At 33.4% G+C, this 19,823-nt stretch overlaps 1 long non-coding RNA gene and 1 pseudogene across 2 annotated transcripts; both read left to right on the plus strand.

Moving 5' to 3' along the window:
• Nucleotides 1-503: 503 nt before the first annotated feature.
• Nucleotides 504-4,988, plus strand: LOC136203839 (protein PHOX1-like; annotated as a pseudogene).
• A 7,967-nt stretch (nt 4,989-12,955) lies between these two features.
• LOC136203357 (uncharacterized) lies at nt 12,956-15,664 on the plus strand. Of its 2 annotated transcripts, XR_010674800.1 has the most exons (4): nt 12,956-13,289; nt 13,363-14,274; nt 14,535-14,593; nt 15,434-15,664. It is a non-coding gene; the product is annotated as an uncharacterized lncRNA (long non-coding RNA). The 2 variants fall into 2 exon arrangements; XR_010674801.1 differs by lacking the exon at nt 14,535-14,593.
• The last annotated feature ends 4,159 nt before the right edge of the window (nt 15,665-19,823 follow it).

Consider the following 19,823-nt stretch of genomic DNA (forward strand, 5'->3'; position numbering starts at 1 on the left):
GGTTGGAAGTTAATTCATCAACCACAGACGCTTGTCAGTAGAATCTTCAAAGCAAAATATTATCCGAATACTGAATTCTTATCTTCTAGATTGGGAAATAATCCCAGTTTTATCTGGAGAAGTGTGTGGGGCTCGATTGAGTTACTGAAAATTGGAGTAAGATGGGGAGTAGGGGATGGAAGCAGAATAAAATTATGGAAGGACCCATGGGTTCCAGGGCTGCCTGGTTTTATGGTTAACTCTTATTGTGTTGCAGGACTAGAAAAAATGGTGGTGGCTGATCTAATTGAGCCAGGAACACGCACTTGGGATAAAGAAAGGATTGCTGGGTGTATAACGAAGAAGAGGCGGCCCAAATACTTCAAATCATTCTGCAGATCAGGACTACACTAGATGAGACTATCTGGCAATACTCTCAAGACGGACGATACACGGTCAAATCAGGCTACAGAGCGCTATCCCAACAAACAACAGCAGGAGTTGAAGGAGATGGATGAAAGAAGATGTGGAGTCTAAGTATTCAACCGAAAATCAAAACCTTTGTATGGAAATTAGGGACGGGATGCTTACCGACTCGTCCGCACTTGGCAGCTCGAAGGGTACCAATTTCCGCACAATGCGTATTCTGTGAGTCGCAGGAGGAAGAGTTGTGGCATCTGTTCACTGTTTGTCGATTTGCGAAGGACTGTTGGCAGCAAGCGGGGGTCCAAACACCGGTAGAGGATGGGAGGGGATTCTCGGAGTGGCTAATAAGGAAGTTGCACACGACAGATGAAGGTACAACGATCAAATTAGTGTGTATTTTGTATACAATCTGGACTCAAAGAAATAATCGGCTCTGGAACAAGGCTAATGTCCCTGCTGTTATAAGTTATAATCTGACCTACAATTCGGCAGTTGCATGGAAAGAGAGCAGAAGAGGAGAGAAATGGGCTAGAGGCCGGATTACTGCAGAAAAACCGAGATGGCAGCCGCCACACGAGGGATTCAGTAAATGCAATATAGATGGAGCAGTATTTGCCGAGACAGCTGAGAGTGGTTGGGGCGATGTTCTACGGGCAGGAAATGGCGAGTTCAGAAGGATGTACAGTAGCAAAACCGAAGGTATACTGGAGCCAAAAATAATAGAAGCGTTAGCAGTACGAGAAAGCATCCAGTGGATGGCAGCAAGAGGAGAGCAGAAGGTTCAGTTCGAAACAGACGCGGAAGTCGTAGTTAAAGGAATAAAATCTGCTAAAAGAGATATGTCTGAGTTCATAATGTTAATTAATGATTGTAAGGAACTCCTATGAGACTTTCCAGACTATTTAGTCTGTTTTATTTCGCGATTAGCGAACGAGGCTGCCCACTTGATAACGAGACAGGCTCGGTCCAATGCTAATTAGAGTTCTCCTTCTAATTAATAAAGGTCGTTTGATTTCAAAAAAAAAAATCGGTTCAAGATGTTATCTCGAATTTTAATAAATCCAACTAGGTTCAAATCGATGTGAAAACGTCATTTGAATTCATAAAAAACATCCCTTATTAAAATTCAAATCTTATTTATCGTATATGTGATATACGTAAAATAAAATTTAATTTTAATTCAATAAATTATGATTACGTGTATGTTATATGCGTAATTTAAAACAAAATTACTTCAATTCGAAATGTTATCCCGAATCAATAAAAAATAACGAATTCATCTCTGAATTAGTTCAAACTGATGTGAAAATGTCATTTATAAATTAGATCAATTCAAATTGATGTGAAAACGTCATTTGAATATTAAATTAACTCGAATTGATATGAAAACGTCATTCGAACTCATAAACCAAGTTAATTCTAATCGATGTGAAAACGTCATTAGAATTCTATACTAAACCCGATAACCCAAAAATCCACGAGTGCCTGGTTTATATCGACAATTCAAAGCAAAACAAATAGCAAACACATTATATCACAATAGTACCGATACGTCGGGCGGGGTATGGTGAGATCACATCTCTTCCCTACACGTAACCGGAAAAACGAACTTTGAATCTCTCCGAAGATCGTCCTTACCAAAACCAACCGTACAGAGTCAATCCAAACAGATAGGGCGACCAATCACGCCCACACACACGTACTTCCAAGTGATGATTGGTGGCGACTCGAAACCTTAAACATGAGAAAGGCAGATCGAGCCGGCCACGCACCCCGACCTGCGTAAAAACTGGAAGCCAGGGTGCGACACATTAGAATTGGCAAATGCAAAATCTAGAAAGTTGTCTATCCCTTGTAGATAATCTCGAGCACTTCGATCACTTAGTTTCATCCATTCTTTATCCATGGACATTTCCTAATTTTCTTTAACATTAAACTAATTTTGGTTAAACTCCTCCAAATACAGTTGTTACTGTTTTCACCATTCAATTGAAGTATTTAAAAAGACCACGATAATAACAACACAAATAGAGATCAATAATAACTATTTATAGTACTAGTTTTCTTATTTTTGTTTTATTGTTATTATCAATTTCTGTTAACTTTTTCTCCATTTGGATAAAGGATTAAGTCGTGAATAAACTATTCATTTTTTGAGTGTTCATTTTTATCTTGAAGTGGTTAGGTAGAGCAGTATAATCTCTTTTCCATATGCAATGAATAATTTGTGCCAACACACACCTGCTTTACTTAGCTCTATCTGTTTTAATGTTCCAAACTTAATATTTAATGTTTGTTTTACTTTTTCTTAACATTCCTTCCAAAAAAGGTACAATAATTCAAAACTAATAATTCCAAATCAATTTTTAAAAATAGCTCTTTAACCATATGTGATCATGATATAGTAAAAAACTATTTTGGACAGACACGAACACGGAAACGAAAAAGGAAAATGGACACCAATACAAAATAATATTTTTCTAAAACTTAACCTTTATAAACTAGCTTAACAAAAAAAAGGGCACGAACATGAAACAGGCCAAATACGGACACGACAGAAACACTATAAAGAGAAGTTTTATGTAATATAGATAACAAATTTAAAATGATTTAGCAATAAAAGGTTAGTTAGGCTTAACACCACAAATTCGTATAAAGCGAGATGAACAAACATTAAAGTAGAGAGGTCATTTTAAAAACATGATTTAGAACAAAATTGCTAGGATCAAGTATGAGAAAGCCATTAAATTGCTTCCAAAGAATCATATAGATGTATCCTATCTTAGGAGTAACATGGATGCATGTTATATACAGATGGGCATAACTGAATATCCTAAGGTCATTCGTGAGTGTAATTTAGCTCTAGAGGTCATACAAAACTATAGTAAAGCACTTATAAAGAGGGCAAGGTGTTATGAGGGTTTGAATAGACTTGATTTGGCTTTGAAATATGTTAAAATGGTTTTAAAAATAGAGCTGAATAATGCTATAACATTAGAAGTTTCAGAACAGTTGACAAAAGAACTTGAAGAGAAAGGTCTAAGGGTGAATGGTATAGTAATTGAACTGCCTCCAGAATATGTCGAGCCTCCTAGAACTTCAACTGTGCCAAAAACAGTGAAAGAGAAGACGCAGAAGAAGAAAAATAAAAAAGATGAGGAGAAGAAAGCAGGGGATGAAATTGAGGAGAAGAAGGTTGATAGCCAAACTGAAGATAAATAGACTCGGGATAAGGTGGTTGTCGAGGAGAAAATTAGATCGGCATAAACCTAAAATAAACATAAAATCGGTGTTTGGCGAAGACATCAGATGGGCTAAGTTGCCTGTTAACTATAGCCTCAATCAACTCAGGGAAGTCATGTCTGGTCGTTTTCCAAACTCAGGAGCAGTTCTCATTAAGTACAGAGATCAAGAGGGTGATTTGATTACAATAATCTCTAACGAAGAACTCAAATGGGCTGAAACATCAGCTGAATCGCAGGCCTCTCTTAGGCTGTATTTAGTCAATGTCGATTCTCAGCAGGATCCATTCTTTGAGAACCCTGAGAAAGAAATAGACAAACTGGAGATTGGAAGAAATGGGAACACTGCTATAAAAAAAATGGGAACATTTCAAAAGGCGTGGACTCAAAAAGTGGACAGTGCCATATTGATGAATGTGTAGTAGAGTTTGCTAAGGTTTTTAAGGATCGTGTGGGGTTGGAATCTGATGTGTATCTTGGTCTTCATGAACTTGGTATTAAGTCTACCTATTTAACTTATTAATACTTCCATTTAATATCATGTCTAGTATATATATATACTTCTTTTACATATCTGTAACATTTATCCTATATATTATAAATTTAAGTTCCCAGATGGGTCTAATTCATGATATATGATATAATGTTTTTTGGAAATTTATAACCAATTATATTAAATTAAAGTTACATATGAGGCCCCAATTTTTTTGGGGCCCTAGGCGGTGGCGGTGGCTGCCTTAAAGGCAAGCCGGCCCTGTGTCACACAGTTACCAGTAAGAAGCACAAGGCCTTTTCAACACAACAACAGAGAAGTTCCAAGAGATGGCTGCTTTGGCATTTTTCAATTGGGGAAATGTTCATATGGCTAGGGCAATGAAAAGGATTTACTTCACGGAAGATGCTTCAAGGGAGAGTGTGCTTGAATATATAAAAATAGCATATGATTGGGCACAGAAAGAATATACAGAAGCAAGATGGAAATATGAAGCAGCATCAAGAATCAAATTAGATCTCTATGAAGTCAATCTAGCTCAAGGGCGTCAGCAGTTTGAGCAGGCAAAACTATCTTGGTATTATGCAATTGGAAATAATGTTGACTTAGAATCGTGGTATTTCGATGAGGTCATCCAACTTTATAATAGAGCAAAGGAGAACATGGAAAGAGGCATAGAGATGTGGGAAGAATCGAAAGTGCATCGCCAAACTGAACTTTCTAGTTTGCTCAAGGTTAGATCTAAAGCAAAGAACATGAGTTTGGATGGGCTGTTTAGAGGCATACGATATGGGGTACACTTATCCCTTAGTGAGTCTCCTGGAAACACATCAAGTAATAAAATCTAGACAAGTTTAGGTGTCGAATCCACAGGATTTATTCCTGCAAGTACTAAGCTACTCAGTCTTAGGTGTTATCTAGGCTTTGGGGGTTTGAGATTGATTTTGGACTAAGTTAAGCTATTCCTAATTAAGTTACTCTACTCCTAGCTAAGTTATTCTACTCCTAAGTGATCCTTTACTAATGCAATTACCCGAAGAGACATGGAAAGATACGATAATAATGAAGATAGATTATTGAGATAACTGATTTAAAACCTAATCTAAGTCACTTGTGTCAGGTCCGTGTCTAATTAATTATTTTTTTTATGAAAGTTGATTTTAATCTAACGTATTTTAATCGAACGTATTTTAATCAATTTGAATTCATTTTCAGAATAACATTTCTATAATATCATTTAATTCGACTTGATCCGGGATAATATTTTTGAGTAATCCTTTTTATTTTTATAAGAATGTGATAAATAAGGTATAATTAGAAGAATTGGAGTTAAATTGAAATTTTATAAATCTTCTAAATCCTTAATTTAATTCATGGGAATTGAAATTTAGTGATGTGTGTGATGCAGTAGAATCTGCTGGAAGAAGAATTCAATATATAGAGAATGAGGATCTAGGGGTTGAGAAAGAAAAGAGAAGTTCACTCCAGTGTCTGATCGGTATTTGGAGCTTGACATGCAGGTAAGGAGGTGAGCGATTCTACGATTTGTTCGGGTCGGTTTCTTTGGACCCTTTATTTCCTGATTTAATGGACTACCCTTTGATTTTTGTTGTGAATCAAAGCCTGAAGGCTCTAATTTTCATTTTGAGACTCTTGTTTGATGGGTTTATGCTTGGAAATGTTCTATTATATGGTATACTTGTGATTGAAATGTCGAAGTATGCAGGTCCCTGTGGATGTTCGGTTTCTGTTATGTTCAGAATTAGATTTTGAGTTGGATCAGTATCTTCAGTAAAAAAAAATGGTTTAGACTTAGACTTTTGAAATTGGTTTTTTTTATAAAATAGTCGTGTTAGACCTTGAGTTAATTCGTTTGGTAAAAGTATCATGTTAGACTTGGTTAATTCATTTGGTAAAAGAGTCGTGTAGACTTGAGTTGATTCTTTTCGTAAAAAGGTTTGGAGTGATAAAATAATATAGTCCATTCGACTTTGAGTTTGATTCGATCCTAAAAAGGGACGTTTGGACATAAAAGGAAACGATTTGGACTTAATAAATAATACAATGAAATCTAGTAATCTATAAATAATATATGAACTGATTAATTATCCTATGAACAACTTATGATTCTAAGAAACAGCAAGAGATAGAATCTGACAGATTTTTGGAATTTTATTATTTACCTTCAAATTGTATTATGTGTTGATTATATTATATTGTCTATTAGGCTACACTTGGACTGCTTTTTTGTGGGTCATTAAAATTTTGTTTTTGTGATGAAAATTAGTGCTATTTGGAATAATTTAGTTGTCAAAAATTGCAAATTCGAAGTAGGTTATTATTTATTTGTTAAAAAGAATGATATGAGGTAGTATTTCCAAGTATTACAAAGTGCTTTATATTGCATTCATATGTCATGTGATAACTAGGGTATTAAGACAATAATACAATTGAATAGGGGTTCATTAGAGAGATGATTATATTCTCTCTTATATTTTTAAGACTATTAAGCAAGAATTTAATTGTTATTGGAGTAATGCAAATTATTATTAATTTAATGAAGTTTAAAAGTTAAAGTTTAAGAGCTTGTTTGGTTCAGCGTGTTATTTGCTTGCAATTATATTTTTAGATAATGGGAAGCTCGTTCCATCGAGTTCAACATACGACTGTTTTGGACTCCGGTGTTGATTACAGGAACGATGTGTGTTTATTTTATACCTCTAGTTTTCTCTGACTATTAGTGTTCCTAAAATAGTCTTGCATGTAATTATCAACTGTTATTCAGGTTATAAGTAGACTGGCGTCTATAAAGTTTGAAAATTAATTGTTTTGGGCAAGTTAACTTAGTATTGGATCATTTAGAAATAGGTAGAACTACGTGGCTTTGATTCCCGATTTAAAGATTAAAAGATCATTCGGGATACGTAGGAAGCTTGATAGAATTATCAAGTCCAAGCCAAATAGATACCTTATCTTAGAGAATTAAGGAAAATGCTTATTTCGGATTATTTGATTATTAGATTAGACCAGTAAAAATGCAAATGTTAAAATTGTTGCATTTGAGCGGTGTGTTGTGTTAAAATTTGTGATAGAAATATAGATTTTTATAACATTATAGAGGGAATTGGAGTTTGAGAATAGAATAACGACTAGAGAGAAAAACAAATAAAATAAAGGAAATTAGTTATAGTTCGGTTTGCCTTCGATCATGGTAGTATATTAGGTATTTGTAACTTTTTCCTATCATACCTGATGCCGTTTAGGGTCGGGTTTGACAACTTGTGTCCGAGGCGATTAACCCTACTTATCCTAATGAGGTACCTAGTTCGTGATTCCCTTGTAAGGCCAAAACTAGCTTTAAGGCTCGGCAATTTGGGCTTAATCATCTATAGGGTCGTCAATCCTATAGGCACTGACTAGGTCAGATTCATCGAAAATCCAACCAACTACTTCATACCCGATTCTTTCATTTAACAAGCTTTTCTCAAGCAACAAAGTTATCAAAACTATTCAACCAGCTATTCCCATTCTCAAATCTCAACCAGTCAACCATTACATTGCATAGGAAAAGCGTGGGGAGCCAAGAGAAAGCAAAATTCTTAACAAGAAATCCTAAAGTTATAATTGAAAACATAACAATTAAATTAACTAACCTCATTTAGATTCATATGATTTGACAACCCACCTACTATCAATTCCCAACCAAGAGAGAGGGGTGAGATTGTTGAGATTCGGGAGAGATGGTCTGTTGTGTGTCTACTTCCAGATGAGGAGTTGGACTGCAAGTGAGAGTTGAGACAATGCAAAAAAAATATAAGGAGAAGACGATGCACTATTTTTAGTTTTGATGCACTATTTATCCACTTTTAGTAAACATCCTTATTCCCTTACCCTTTCCTCTTGAAACCCCCTAATCAAATGCACCTTAACCAGAACTGAACAAAAGTAACAAATTGCAAATCATTAACAAAACAAGAGATTATACATGTTTAAGAAATTGTGAACCTCAACCACCAAAAGTATCCACATTATACTGTTAATATAGCAAATTCATCATCTACCATATCCAATTATGTCAGTTTTGCATAATCATAACCTACTCATCATAGTGCAACCAATTCAAAATTCACTAATTCATACCATTTCTGTCATTATTTCACATAATAAGCTTTAAAATTCAAACCCATTCTGCCATTATCAAAACATGCACAAAACTCCAAATAAGCTTTAATAATTCAAACCACAACACTGAAACCCGTAAAAACAAATGACACTCTCAGAGAATGGAGGTTTTATAGCACTAGACTGAAAAGAAAAGGAAAAAGGAAAAAGAAAAAGAAAAAACACGTTCCCGCATTTTCCCGGCAACGAAACAGAACACTAAAAATGTATGGATTTTATAAACATCCGAAAAGTAAAATGAAGAGAGAAAATAAGAGAAGAAACTGACTCTAAATCTGGCAGTCGTTCATGGAGTGTCTCTCCCAATGAATGGATGAAACCTGAAATGACGTCGTTTAATATAGAGTTGGGTTTGACGATGATAGGAAACAGAATTTGCAAGTAAATGGCAAGTTTACTCTTACCAATATCGTTTATTTGTTTCCATGTGCAAGTGCAGGCATCTCGGATCACGGATCAGTCCTTGATTTTCTCCATTTGCATAACTATCTTGTTTCTGAAGCATGATTTGTATATTAATAAACTTATTTTATTCATATTGTGTTTATTAAGTTTTTGTGAATTTCATGTTATGATGTTAATTTCCTGTCAATTGGCCAACGAGGGTTGGTCTGAGTGGAAAGGCGTTAATCTCTGCTTGAAAAAAGAAATTATTAAGCCAAATTCACGTCTTTTAATTCTAACCATTCGCTTTTCGATATAATTTTGATATTTTATTAGGATTGGTGAATTAATTATAGAAAAAGACGTGCGTCCACTTAATAAGTCACCCTAGATTTATTATTATGCTTTTTAAAATGAAATTCGACAGCACTTAGTATCTCTATAGACTTTCCCCTTATGGTTGCGAAGGGCCAACGAGACATTATCCCGGACCATCTTCAACATCTTGTTGTAATTCCATCGGACAGAATACTTAAACTTCACGATCAACATCCTTTTTGTCTGCCAGCTCTTGTTTGGGTTTCTATATGTCCGAATGATGGGATGTTCGTTCCAAATTGTTTGACAATGAAAACCATCGGTGTAGATGCCATTCGGAATGGTAGGATTACCACTCACCCATAACCAATTTCACTTGAAGTCCTTTATGCTCTGCAGTTGCTAGCCAGAAATGAGAGAATAATTTGAAATCTATTCAAGACAAATTACATCTATATATGGCTAATCTATAAAAGGAAAGAAACTTGATTTAGGTCTATAACATGTAACAAGTATGTACACCTGGTATATTCAGTAATGCTCTTTCTCAAGTTGGACCATTTACATTTATACATATACAAATATTGTTGATCAAGGAAAGGAAAATAACCTTGTTTTAGGCCTATAATTGCTATATAGAACTGGTATATTCTATAACACCAAGACATGCAAACTCCTCTTGTCAATAAGCAATCTTGTATATAGCTTGGATTTCCTTTTTAATTTAGTAGTGAAACAGTTTTCTTCATATATTGATCAGATCACTCATTTTCCATTATCTAATTCTATTATGTCACGAACTCTCAATACAAAAACAGTGAGTCAAAAGAACTAAGAACTACATAGCTAGACATAAATTATTTAATATTCACAACAAGCATGAAAATATGAAATTGATGCAACACTTGCAAAATCCTCTGCGATATAATCATATTGAACTAATAATGTTGAAAATGCAGTTCATTCATATTTAAATAATGATGCTGGAAATACAGCTTCATTCAATGCTTGTTCCTAGTAGTTAGACAATTACTTTAACAGTTATATTACCTTAATTAACAAATGCATAACAAAGTTCATCGAAAATCCAACCAACTACTTCATACCCGATTCTTTCATTTAACAAGCTATTCTCAAGCAACAAAGTTATCAAAACTATTCAACCAGCTATTCATATTCTCAAATCACAACCAGTCAACCATTGCATGCATAAAAAGGGCGTGAGGAGCCAAGAGAAAACATAACAATTAAGTTAACTAACCTTAATTAGATTTATATGATTTGGCAGCCCACCTACTATCAATTCCCAACCGAGAGAGAGGGGTGAGATTGTCGAGACTCGGGAGAGATGGTCTGCCGTGTGTCTGCTTCCAGATGAGGAGTTGGACTGCAAGTGAGAGTTGAGACAGTGTAAAAAATATGAGGAGAAGAAGATGCACTATTTTCAGTTTTGATGCACTATTTACCCACTTTTAGTTAACATCCCCATTCCATTACCCTTTTCCTCCTAAAACCCCTAATCAAACGCACCCTAAGTTGTACTAAACAAAAGTAACAAATTACAAATCATTAACAAAACAAGAGATTATACATGTTGTCTCACCCTGGCTTTCGGTTTTCATATCGGGGTGCGTGGTCGACTCGATCCGCTTTTTGTGTTTTAGGTTTTGAGTCGCCACCAATCATCACTTGGAAATACGTGTGCGGTCGTGATTGGTCGCCCTATCTATTTGAATTGGCTCTATATGGTTTAGTTTTGATAAGGATGGTCTTCGGGGAGATTTAGGTTTATTTTTCCTGTTATGTGTATGGAAGAGATGTGATCTCACGCTACCCCGCCCGACGTATCGGTACTATTGTGATATTATGTGTTTGCTATTTGTTTTGCTTTGAATTGTCACTATAAACCAGGTACTCGCGTGTTTTAGGGTTATTGGGTTTTATGTTTGTCTTAATTTGGAATTACGTATATAAAATACACGTAATTGTATTTTATTGAATTAAAATCTCATTTTATTTTACGTATATCACATATACGAAAAATAGATTGAAGATTTTAATAAGGGATATTTTGAATTTATTATTGAATTCTAATGACATTTTCACATCATTTAGAATTAACTTGGTCACGAATTCGAATGACGTTCTCACATCGATTCAAATTAATTTGGTTATGAATTCGAATGACGTTTTCACACGATCCGAATTAATTTAGTCATGAATTCGAATTACGTTTTTACATCGATTCGAATTAATTTCGTTATTTTTTATTGATTCGAAATAATATTTCGAATTGGGTATTTTTTATTTTGAAGCTACACGTATAACATATATGTAACTTGTATTAAATTGAAATCCAATTTAATATTACGTATGTTACATATACGATAAATGGTGTATAAATTCCAGTGAGGAATATGTTTAAGCATATTATAAATCCGAATGACATTTTTCATATTGATTCGAATTAATGTGATTATATTTATTGACTCGAAATAACATTTCGAATTGATTTATTTTTAATGTATATCACATATACATACATGATGCATTAAATATATGGGTTAAATTAATGAGATGAATAATAATGAAGCTAATTATAAAAATCAAGGACCAAATTAAAATGAAATAAAAGTGTTTGGTGCCGAATTAAGATAAAATAAAAAGTGAGGGGTTAAATTTAACATTAGAATTGCATTCATTTAATAGTCGTACTCAGACAAAATTAATTAACTAAAACTAGGAAATAATAATTCGAACCTACACACATTTGAATTAAGTTAATCAATCTAATTTATGGAAGGAATAGATCCAACTCATCACTTAATTAGGCTTCAAAGTTATTAGGGGTGGCAATGGGGTGGGGAAAAACCGAAAACCGTGGGGATACGAACCAACATGGTCAGGGAAAAATCAAAATTTGGGTGCGGGGCTGGGGGCGGGAGAGATTTTAGCCCCGAACATTAAAATTGGACGGAGTGGTTATTACTATCCCCAAACCGCCCCCGAAAAACCGACCGTAAAATCCCCGAAAAATCTCCAAACAATAAAATAAAATATTATATATATATATATATCTAAGATAATTAGTATTTAAAGGTGGTTAAAAAAATAATCAGTATTATGATAAGTTATCTAATACTATTATTTACATCTACAACAATTTAATTTAGTTTTACTGCTACTCTTGGTATATCACATGTATTTAGATATATCAGTACTGAATGCTGAGTTTTTTTTATTATATTAGTACTTTAATTTTGTTACATTGATACTCTTGGTATATCACATGTATTTAGATATACCAGTACTAAATGCTGAGTTTTTTTATTATATTAGTACTTTAATTTTATTTTATTGCTACTTTAAAGTTATATTTTATAATGTCGTTTTATTGCTGCTCTAAACTGATATTTTATACCAATAACACGTGTTAAATTTTAAATTTGGGGATTCCCTGAAACCCACGGAGAACCGTGCAGGCGGGTGTGGGTGCCAAAAAATCTCCGAATATTTTTTTTGGATTCCCCGAAAGCACCCCAGAAAATATTGGGGGCGGAATGGGGGATGTAAAACCACCCCCGCTCCGCCCCGTCCCGTTGCTACGCCTAAAAAGTTACATTAACTAAATAATTGAAACCTAGCTAAATAAAGAAAATGAAAAAAGGTAAAAGAAATAAAATATATGGATAAGAAATAGAAAAATTATACAGAAATTCATCTTTTAAAAACTATTTACAACCATATCAAGTCATAATTTTGGATTATGTAAAACTAGTTAAATCAGTATTTTAAAAAATAAAATTTATAAATTAAAAATTTAGAATATATATTTTAGGGTTTATGATTTATGAAATAGAGTCTAAATTTTTTAATTTATAATGTAAAATAATAATATATAGAGAATAATGATATATTAAGAATTAAGTTGAGTGAGCAGCCTCCATTCATCTTCTTCCTCTTCTCTTTCAAAAATCCTCCTCCATCTTCATTCACAACCTTCTCCTAAAACCCGTGGCTCCATCTTCTACGGCTACGATCTCTACCTCCGACCATCTATTTCTCTTCGCCTCTGCCTTTCTTCTTCTCCACCGAAGCCTTGAAGGTTCTGGCCGACTGCTCTTCCATCTCCGACGATGAGGATGAGCAACGTCTACCCCCGCCGGTCAGCCCTTCCTCGTCTCAGCTTTTTACTTCTCTTGCTAGTGGCTCTTCATCTTGATGCGACATGGTTGCTTAGAATGGTGATTCCAACCTAATCTCTGGTAAGATTTTCTCTATTTTCCTTCTACTTTTTTTGGATCTATTACCTTTCTTATTTTTTGTTACTTGGTTTAGATCCGTTTGTTTGGAGATCAAATCCCATTTTGGTGAAGATTCGAAGGCTTGCATGGGTGTATGGAGGCCGGAAGTGGCGGTGATCGGTGTTTCTTATTCCAGTGAAATTTATGAAGGAAAACTGATACTTATTATAGCATATGTTAAAACAAATTATATTATTTCTTTCTATGTTCGATTTGTTCCTTTTTGTTTTTAACACAAAACAAAGATTTCTGGATGAAAACTATTTACAGATTAAAAAAGGAGATATGATTTCTGTTGGAGATCAAAGTGATTTATTAACTCCGTTTTAAGTTTTATAAAAAGAAATCCTTTGAGTTTGAACTCTGATCACCTTAGAACATAGTGGCCAAACTGATGATGTAATATCCGAATTTTTATCAACCATTAATACTAATAATAATAAGAAGAAATTAGGAAAAATAAATGTAGAATTAAATTAAATGGATGGACCCATCAAACCTTCATAACAATATTATTATTATTAATATTATTATAATAGTATTTTTTTTATTAGGGCAGAGATGAGAAATTTGAACTCTCAGTACACAACTCATTACACCTCTCTGCAATTTACGATTTCTTTTTGGCTATTACCATAATTTCCTTTGTAACTCTTTATCCCGGCCATCCCTTGAAGCGAAAATCATACCATTAAATTCCTTATTTCGTAAGGAAGATTTTGAGACCACTATTCATATTTTTCTGACCAAAAAGTGTGGTGACTGGAGCGGACATTTTTTCACCGTAAAAGTGTCAGATCTCGACCTTCTAAACGATTTTGGTAGTAAAAGGAGTGTACTTTCGGACTCTCCTGAACGTTGGCTATCTCGTGGTAGTCTCAGTTTGCACTTCCGACAACTTCGACGGAATTCCGGCAACCGAGCACCGCGTTCCGACAAGACTCCGGTGAGCGTTTTCCAAACATAATTTTACCCTTTGTATAGGTTTCAATATATAGGATGGTTTTTCTAAATTATTAGTCTATTATGATAATGAACTTTTAAAGGGTTAGAATTTTATATTTAAGTAGAAAGTTATTGATTAGATTGATCAGTAACCTTAATTATATCGTGGGGAGAGGTTAGGAACATTCTGAACATACATTATATATCTATTATTTTTCTCAAACACGAATTAATTATAGGAATGCATTTTTATATTTATAGGCGAGGAAGAAACGAGTGAACAAGAACCCGAACAATTTGATTAGCTTTTGAAACGTGAGGTAATCATAATTATAAATATTTATTTTATATATATATATATATATATATATATATAAATTGTTCTAGAATATTTATGAAATTATGTGAAACCATGCTATTTTGGAATTGATAATAAATGAGTTATTTGTTTTGTGCTTGTCTTTGCTGCTCAAGGTGTTGGAAATAATTACTGGTTGCTAAGGTGTTTTGAATAATTGTTGGGCTGCTCAATGTGTTACAAATAATTGTTGTGTAATGGTATTGAATCTCATTTAAGCTTAAGTGTAAATTTGGGCGTGGTTTTGCTGCTCAAATCTATAGATGATATCTATTATTTGATTATATGTTGAACCATTTATTTTGGTTACGAAATCGTTAATGGTAGAATGAGAATGTCTTATATATTAGAATTTTATCTACTTAGCTAGCTCAAGTGGAAAGGTACAATGATCTGGAGGTTTGTGGATACTGTGATCACAGACACTTGTCTTTGTAGGGAGGCGATAAGGTGTTATTTTACTATAGTGGGAATTGTATGTACTGTGTCCTAAAAACTGGGGGCGATAGCAGTACCATGTTATTGAGATAATTATTACGAGATTTAAGGACATGTGTCCTGAAACTGAGGTTTATGATTTAATATTGTTAACCATGAGACCATTGGACATTTTCACTTAGGTTTAGCCAGGGCGTTAAAATAAATATAACAACTTTAGGATATTATGTGCATTAAAGAGTCTGGATTGTGATGTTATTTATTTAACTTAAGTGCTTGCATGATTGATCAAATATAATATGTATGAACGGTTATGTAATTATGCTTATTGAGTAGACAGCTCACCCCTTGCCACATTTTTCAGGCTAGGTTCAGAGGTCCTTCTATTTGCTATATTTTCAGGTGTACCTTACATTCAGGCTGACAAGCACAAATGTCTCATTCCCATTAGTAATTTTGTATGACTTTCATTAGGATTTATTATACTATTGGTTGGATTATTTGCTTAGATTTAAGTGAATATTGTTTTATGGATTAAATTATTTGGTTGGTTGTTTAACCTTTTGGTTATGAGATCTTGATAGACAATAATAAATGGAGAGCTTAATGTAGTTATATCGGCGTTTATGCTTAATTATGATAATTGTTTGGTTTCATGTATGTTTTCAATGTGACCCGGGACGGGGGTTACAGATTAAGTTTGGGATCAATGGTATTCACTTCCATCCTGCTTTAATCTCTGATTTATAAACTGATTGAATGTATTGTAGGTCCTAATTTTTAATTTAAAATGGTTAAACTCTCGTTGATTGATCACTAACCGAACAGATATACTAAATTATCCGGTCACCTTCACTTGAGTTATATTTTTAGGATAAAAAAATCCATGTACCAAAGTGTGAATTAGAAAAAGTTCAGGTATCATTGATGTAATTTATTCAGATAAACTTGAATTTACCGGTAAAATTTACTAAATTGTTCGGTCGTCATTTACCGGTAAAATTTACTAAATTATTCGGCCATCATTACTTCCTGTATATTTTTGGGACAAAATGGTGTAATTTACCCATTAAATGTTTGTTTAGGAGTTTGGAGGTTAATGGAAGTGAGAGTTAAATGAGGAAATGGAAAGGAAAGGGAATTGATGAAAAGGAAAGTTAAAAATTAACTTAGAGTTTATAGGATGTAAATGAGGTAAAATGTTTAACCTCGTTTGAGAGTTTAAATACGGAGGGGAATGAAAGTTAAATTTACTCTGTAGAGACAAAAAATTTAAAAAAACTTTACGTTACTCCCATTAACCTTTATTTACTTTCAAAAGATAATTCCCAAACAATGTTAACTTATACTTAGGGAGTGTTTGTTTATCTACTTTTCACCTCCTGTTTGCCTTTTCATTTTAAAATGCAGAGTTTTAGGTGTTTGGTTAGGCTCCTCCTGTTTGCCTTTTACAGTTGAAAAGCAGCATTAAGTGTTTGGTTAGTGACCCCCTATTTGCCTTTTACACTTGAAAAGCAGCTTTTCACAAAAGCAGAGAATCTCTGCTTTTTGGAAAAGCAGCCTTTTCCAACAGCAAACAGCAAACCGTAGGTAAAACAAACGAGCCCTTAACCTTCCATTACTCCCATTGACCTCCTTCCAAACAAGGGTTAAGAAATACAGAGACCTCTAAAGCTTCTTCAAATCTGTCTAAAATTGGGTAAATTAATAGAAGCATCCGGTTCTTCATGTTAAATGAGAGACTTTTCATATATATTTTGATAGGTGTAACATGGATCCATATATATTATAAGAGGTTCCATTAAGGGATAATGTACCAAAATAGGTCTAAGGTTTTTTTGAAAAGTACCAATTTAGGCTCAACGTTCAAAATAGCACCAATATAGGCTTAACGTTTATAACATAATATCAATTTAGGCTTAACGTTTACAATATAGTATCAGTTTAGGCCACATGTATAAAATAACACCAATATAGATTTAAAATTTACAAAATAATACGAATTTAAGCTTAACGTTTACAAAAATATATCCAATTTAACCTAATGGCTTGATTGGATGGGGTTTAGAGAGGTTAATAACGGAAGAGTTAGTAAGGGTTAATAGAAATCCTTGTTTGGAAGGGGTAAGAGTTAGTAAGAGTTTCTCCAAATCCATATTTGAAACACACAAAAAAAAAATTAGAAGGGTAAGGGTTTGGAGGGGTTTGGAGGAGTTTTTTTCTGTCCAATTTTCAACCCCCAATTCGGTGGGTTTGGAAGGGTTAGAAATTATCATTCATTCCACTTCTTTACCTTTCCCTACCCTTCTCTACCATTCCTTTATTTAACTTTCCCTACATTTCATCCAATCAAGCGCTAAACGTCACAATTAAATTAACAATATTATATTTTTTTCCTACTAACTTTATATGTTATCTTTTTATTTAGTTTTATTTTCTTACTTATTATAATACTATTAATTAGTATTCTTGCGGGTAAATTTCATCAATGTTGTATAAGCTTTGGTCCATTTCACACTTTGGTGTACAACCTTCAATTTGTCTCACATATGTACGAATTTATAGGTGATCTTCCACTTTGGTGTACAACAGGTAAAAATGACCGGTCAATGAGAAGTCAACGCGTCACGTCAGCAATTTGACCAGTCAAAAAGTCAAAATTTGACCACCTCATATAAAATTACTTATGTACCCTCTTCTTCCTCCTTCCTCTTTCCCTTTCTCTCTCTAATTCTCTTTCTACCTTATGGTTAAAATCCCAAATGAAATTCTATCAAACCATGGTACACAGAATCTAGAATCATATTCAAGAGATATGTGGTACTACTAAATAACTCCATCATATTTCCCAGAAAATGGATCAGACCAAGAAAATGAAGAAGAGACATGGTTGTTGAAGAAAATAGTTGCTGGTTTAATTAGGAAAGATAAAGTAGTATAGGGATGGAGATTGATTTCAGGTCTTAAAATAGTAATAGATTATATGGTTTTTAATATTCTTTCTATTGTTGAAGCTATTTTTCTTGTTTCTACTCTTTGTTTCTTCTTTCTCTTCTGGGGTGCCATTTCTGATTTCTTTTTCTTACTTGTTTTAGATTTTCTAATTTTGCTGGGTTTGGTGATCTTGAGGCAAATTTGTAACTGGATTCATGAGAGGTGGGGATTTTTTTTAATTATTCTTTGACTTGTGCAGCCAAATAAAATGTAATAATAGGATTAAAGGTAGGAGCTGAGAAAGAAAAATGGAAAGCAAAATGGGAAAAAATCTTGGGAGAAGTTCCCATAAGAAATAATTGCCTCAATCAACATGATTTGGACCTACCGATTCAAGGAACAAGGAGAAGTCTTCTTTGAATTTCTTCAAAAATATGCTTCACATACAAGTGGTGGTCTCAACTATAATTATTAGATTACAAAAACTTTTACGAACGCATAAATGGGAATGCATAAATGGAATTAATTTTTTTAAAGATATTTCTGGATAAATCCTCCATTTTTTTTATGGGATTCATATGCATTGAATTTTTTTTGGATTCTAATAAGGTAGAGAAAGAATTAGAGAGAGAAGAGTTAGAGAGAGAAGGGAAAGAGGAAAGAGGAAGGAGGAAGAAGAAGAGGGCATATAAGTAATTTTACATGAGATGGTCAAGTTTTGATTTTTTAACCGGTCAAACTGCTGACATGGCGCGTTGACTTCGCGTTGACCGGTCATTTTTACCTGCTGTACATCAAAGTGGAAGGTCACCTATAAGTTCGTACATATTAATGAGACAATTTGAAGGTTGTACACCAAAGTGTGAAATGGACCAAAGGTTGTACCCATCGATGAAATTTACTCGTATTCTTGCCTATTAAAACTTTATATTTGTTTTTCATCAACTATTCCATGGCTTTTAAATTTCATGGCTCATGTGATATATGTAGTGTTCGAAATATTATGGATATTTCAATTACTTTTAGTTTGCATATATTACATAAGCAATGAAATTTAGTAGTCATGGAATGGTTGATGAATAATAAGTAAGAAAATAGAACTAAATAAAAAGATAACATATAAAGTTAATAGAAAAAGAATATAATATGATTAATTTAATTATGACATTTATTTTAAATTGTATATATTTTATAAATATTAGTGCTATTTTATACGTGAGGCCTAAATTGATGTTATATTGTAAACGTTAAGCCTAAATTGATATTAAATAGCGTAAACGTTATTGGTGCTATTTTGAACGTTGAGCCTAAATTGATATTTCTCAAAAAAACTTTAGACCTATTTTGATACCTTATTCCTTTTAATTATTACGTTGGATTACACTACACGTGTCCAAATGTGAATTGAGGGTCCTCCGAATGACATGAAAGATCCGGTACTTAGAGCATCTCCAATGGAGTATAATAAACCACTTAATATACTCCATTATATCATACTCTTTCATTGGAGAGAGTATGATAAAAAGTAATGATTATCAACCACTCAATGTTTATTGAGCTTTTGCTTATTTTTATATATATTTTTTTTATTTTTAAAATAATATGATTGGTTTAATTAATTGGTGGATCAATTATGATTGGTTTAATTAATTGGTGGATCATTTGTGATTGGTGGGTCTATTATGATTGAGTAGTTATAGAGTTTAACCATTGGATTTACATATTTAATAAAATGAAGTTTATTAAATTGATGATGTGACATGTATATTGAGTGGTCGAGAGTATAAACTATTATTGGTGATGCTCTTAATATAACAACT

Source organism: Euphorbia lathyris, chromosome 8, assembly GCF_963576675.1.
Source record: "Euphorbia lathyris chromosome 8, ddEupLath1.1, whole genome shotgun sequence".
Classification (NCBI taxonomy): Eukaryota; Viridiplantae; Streptophyta; class Magnoliopsida; order Malpighiales; family Euphorbiaceae; genus Euphorbia; species Euphorbia lathyris.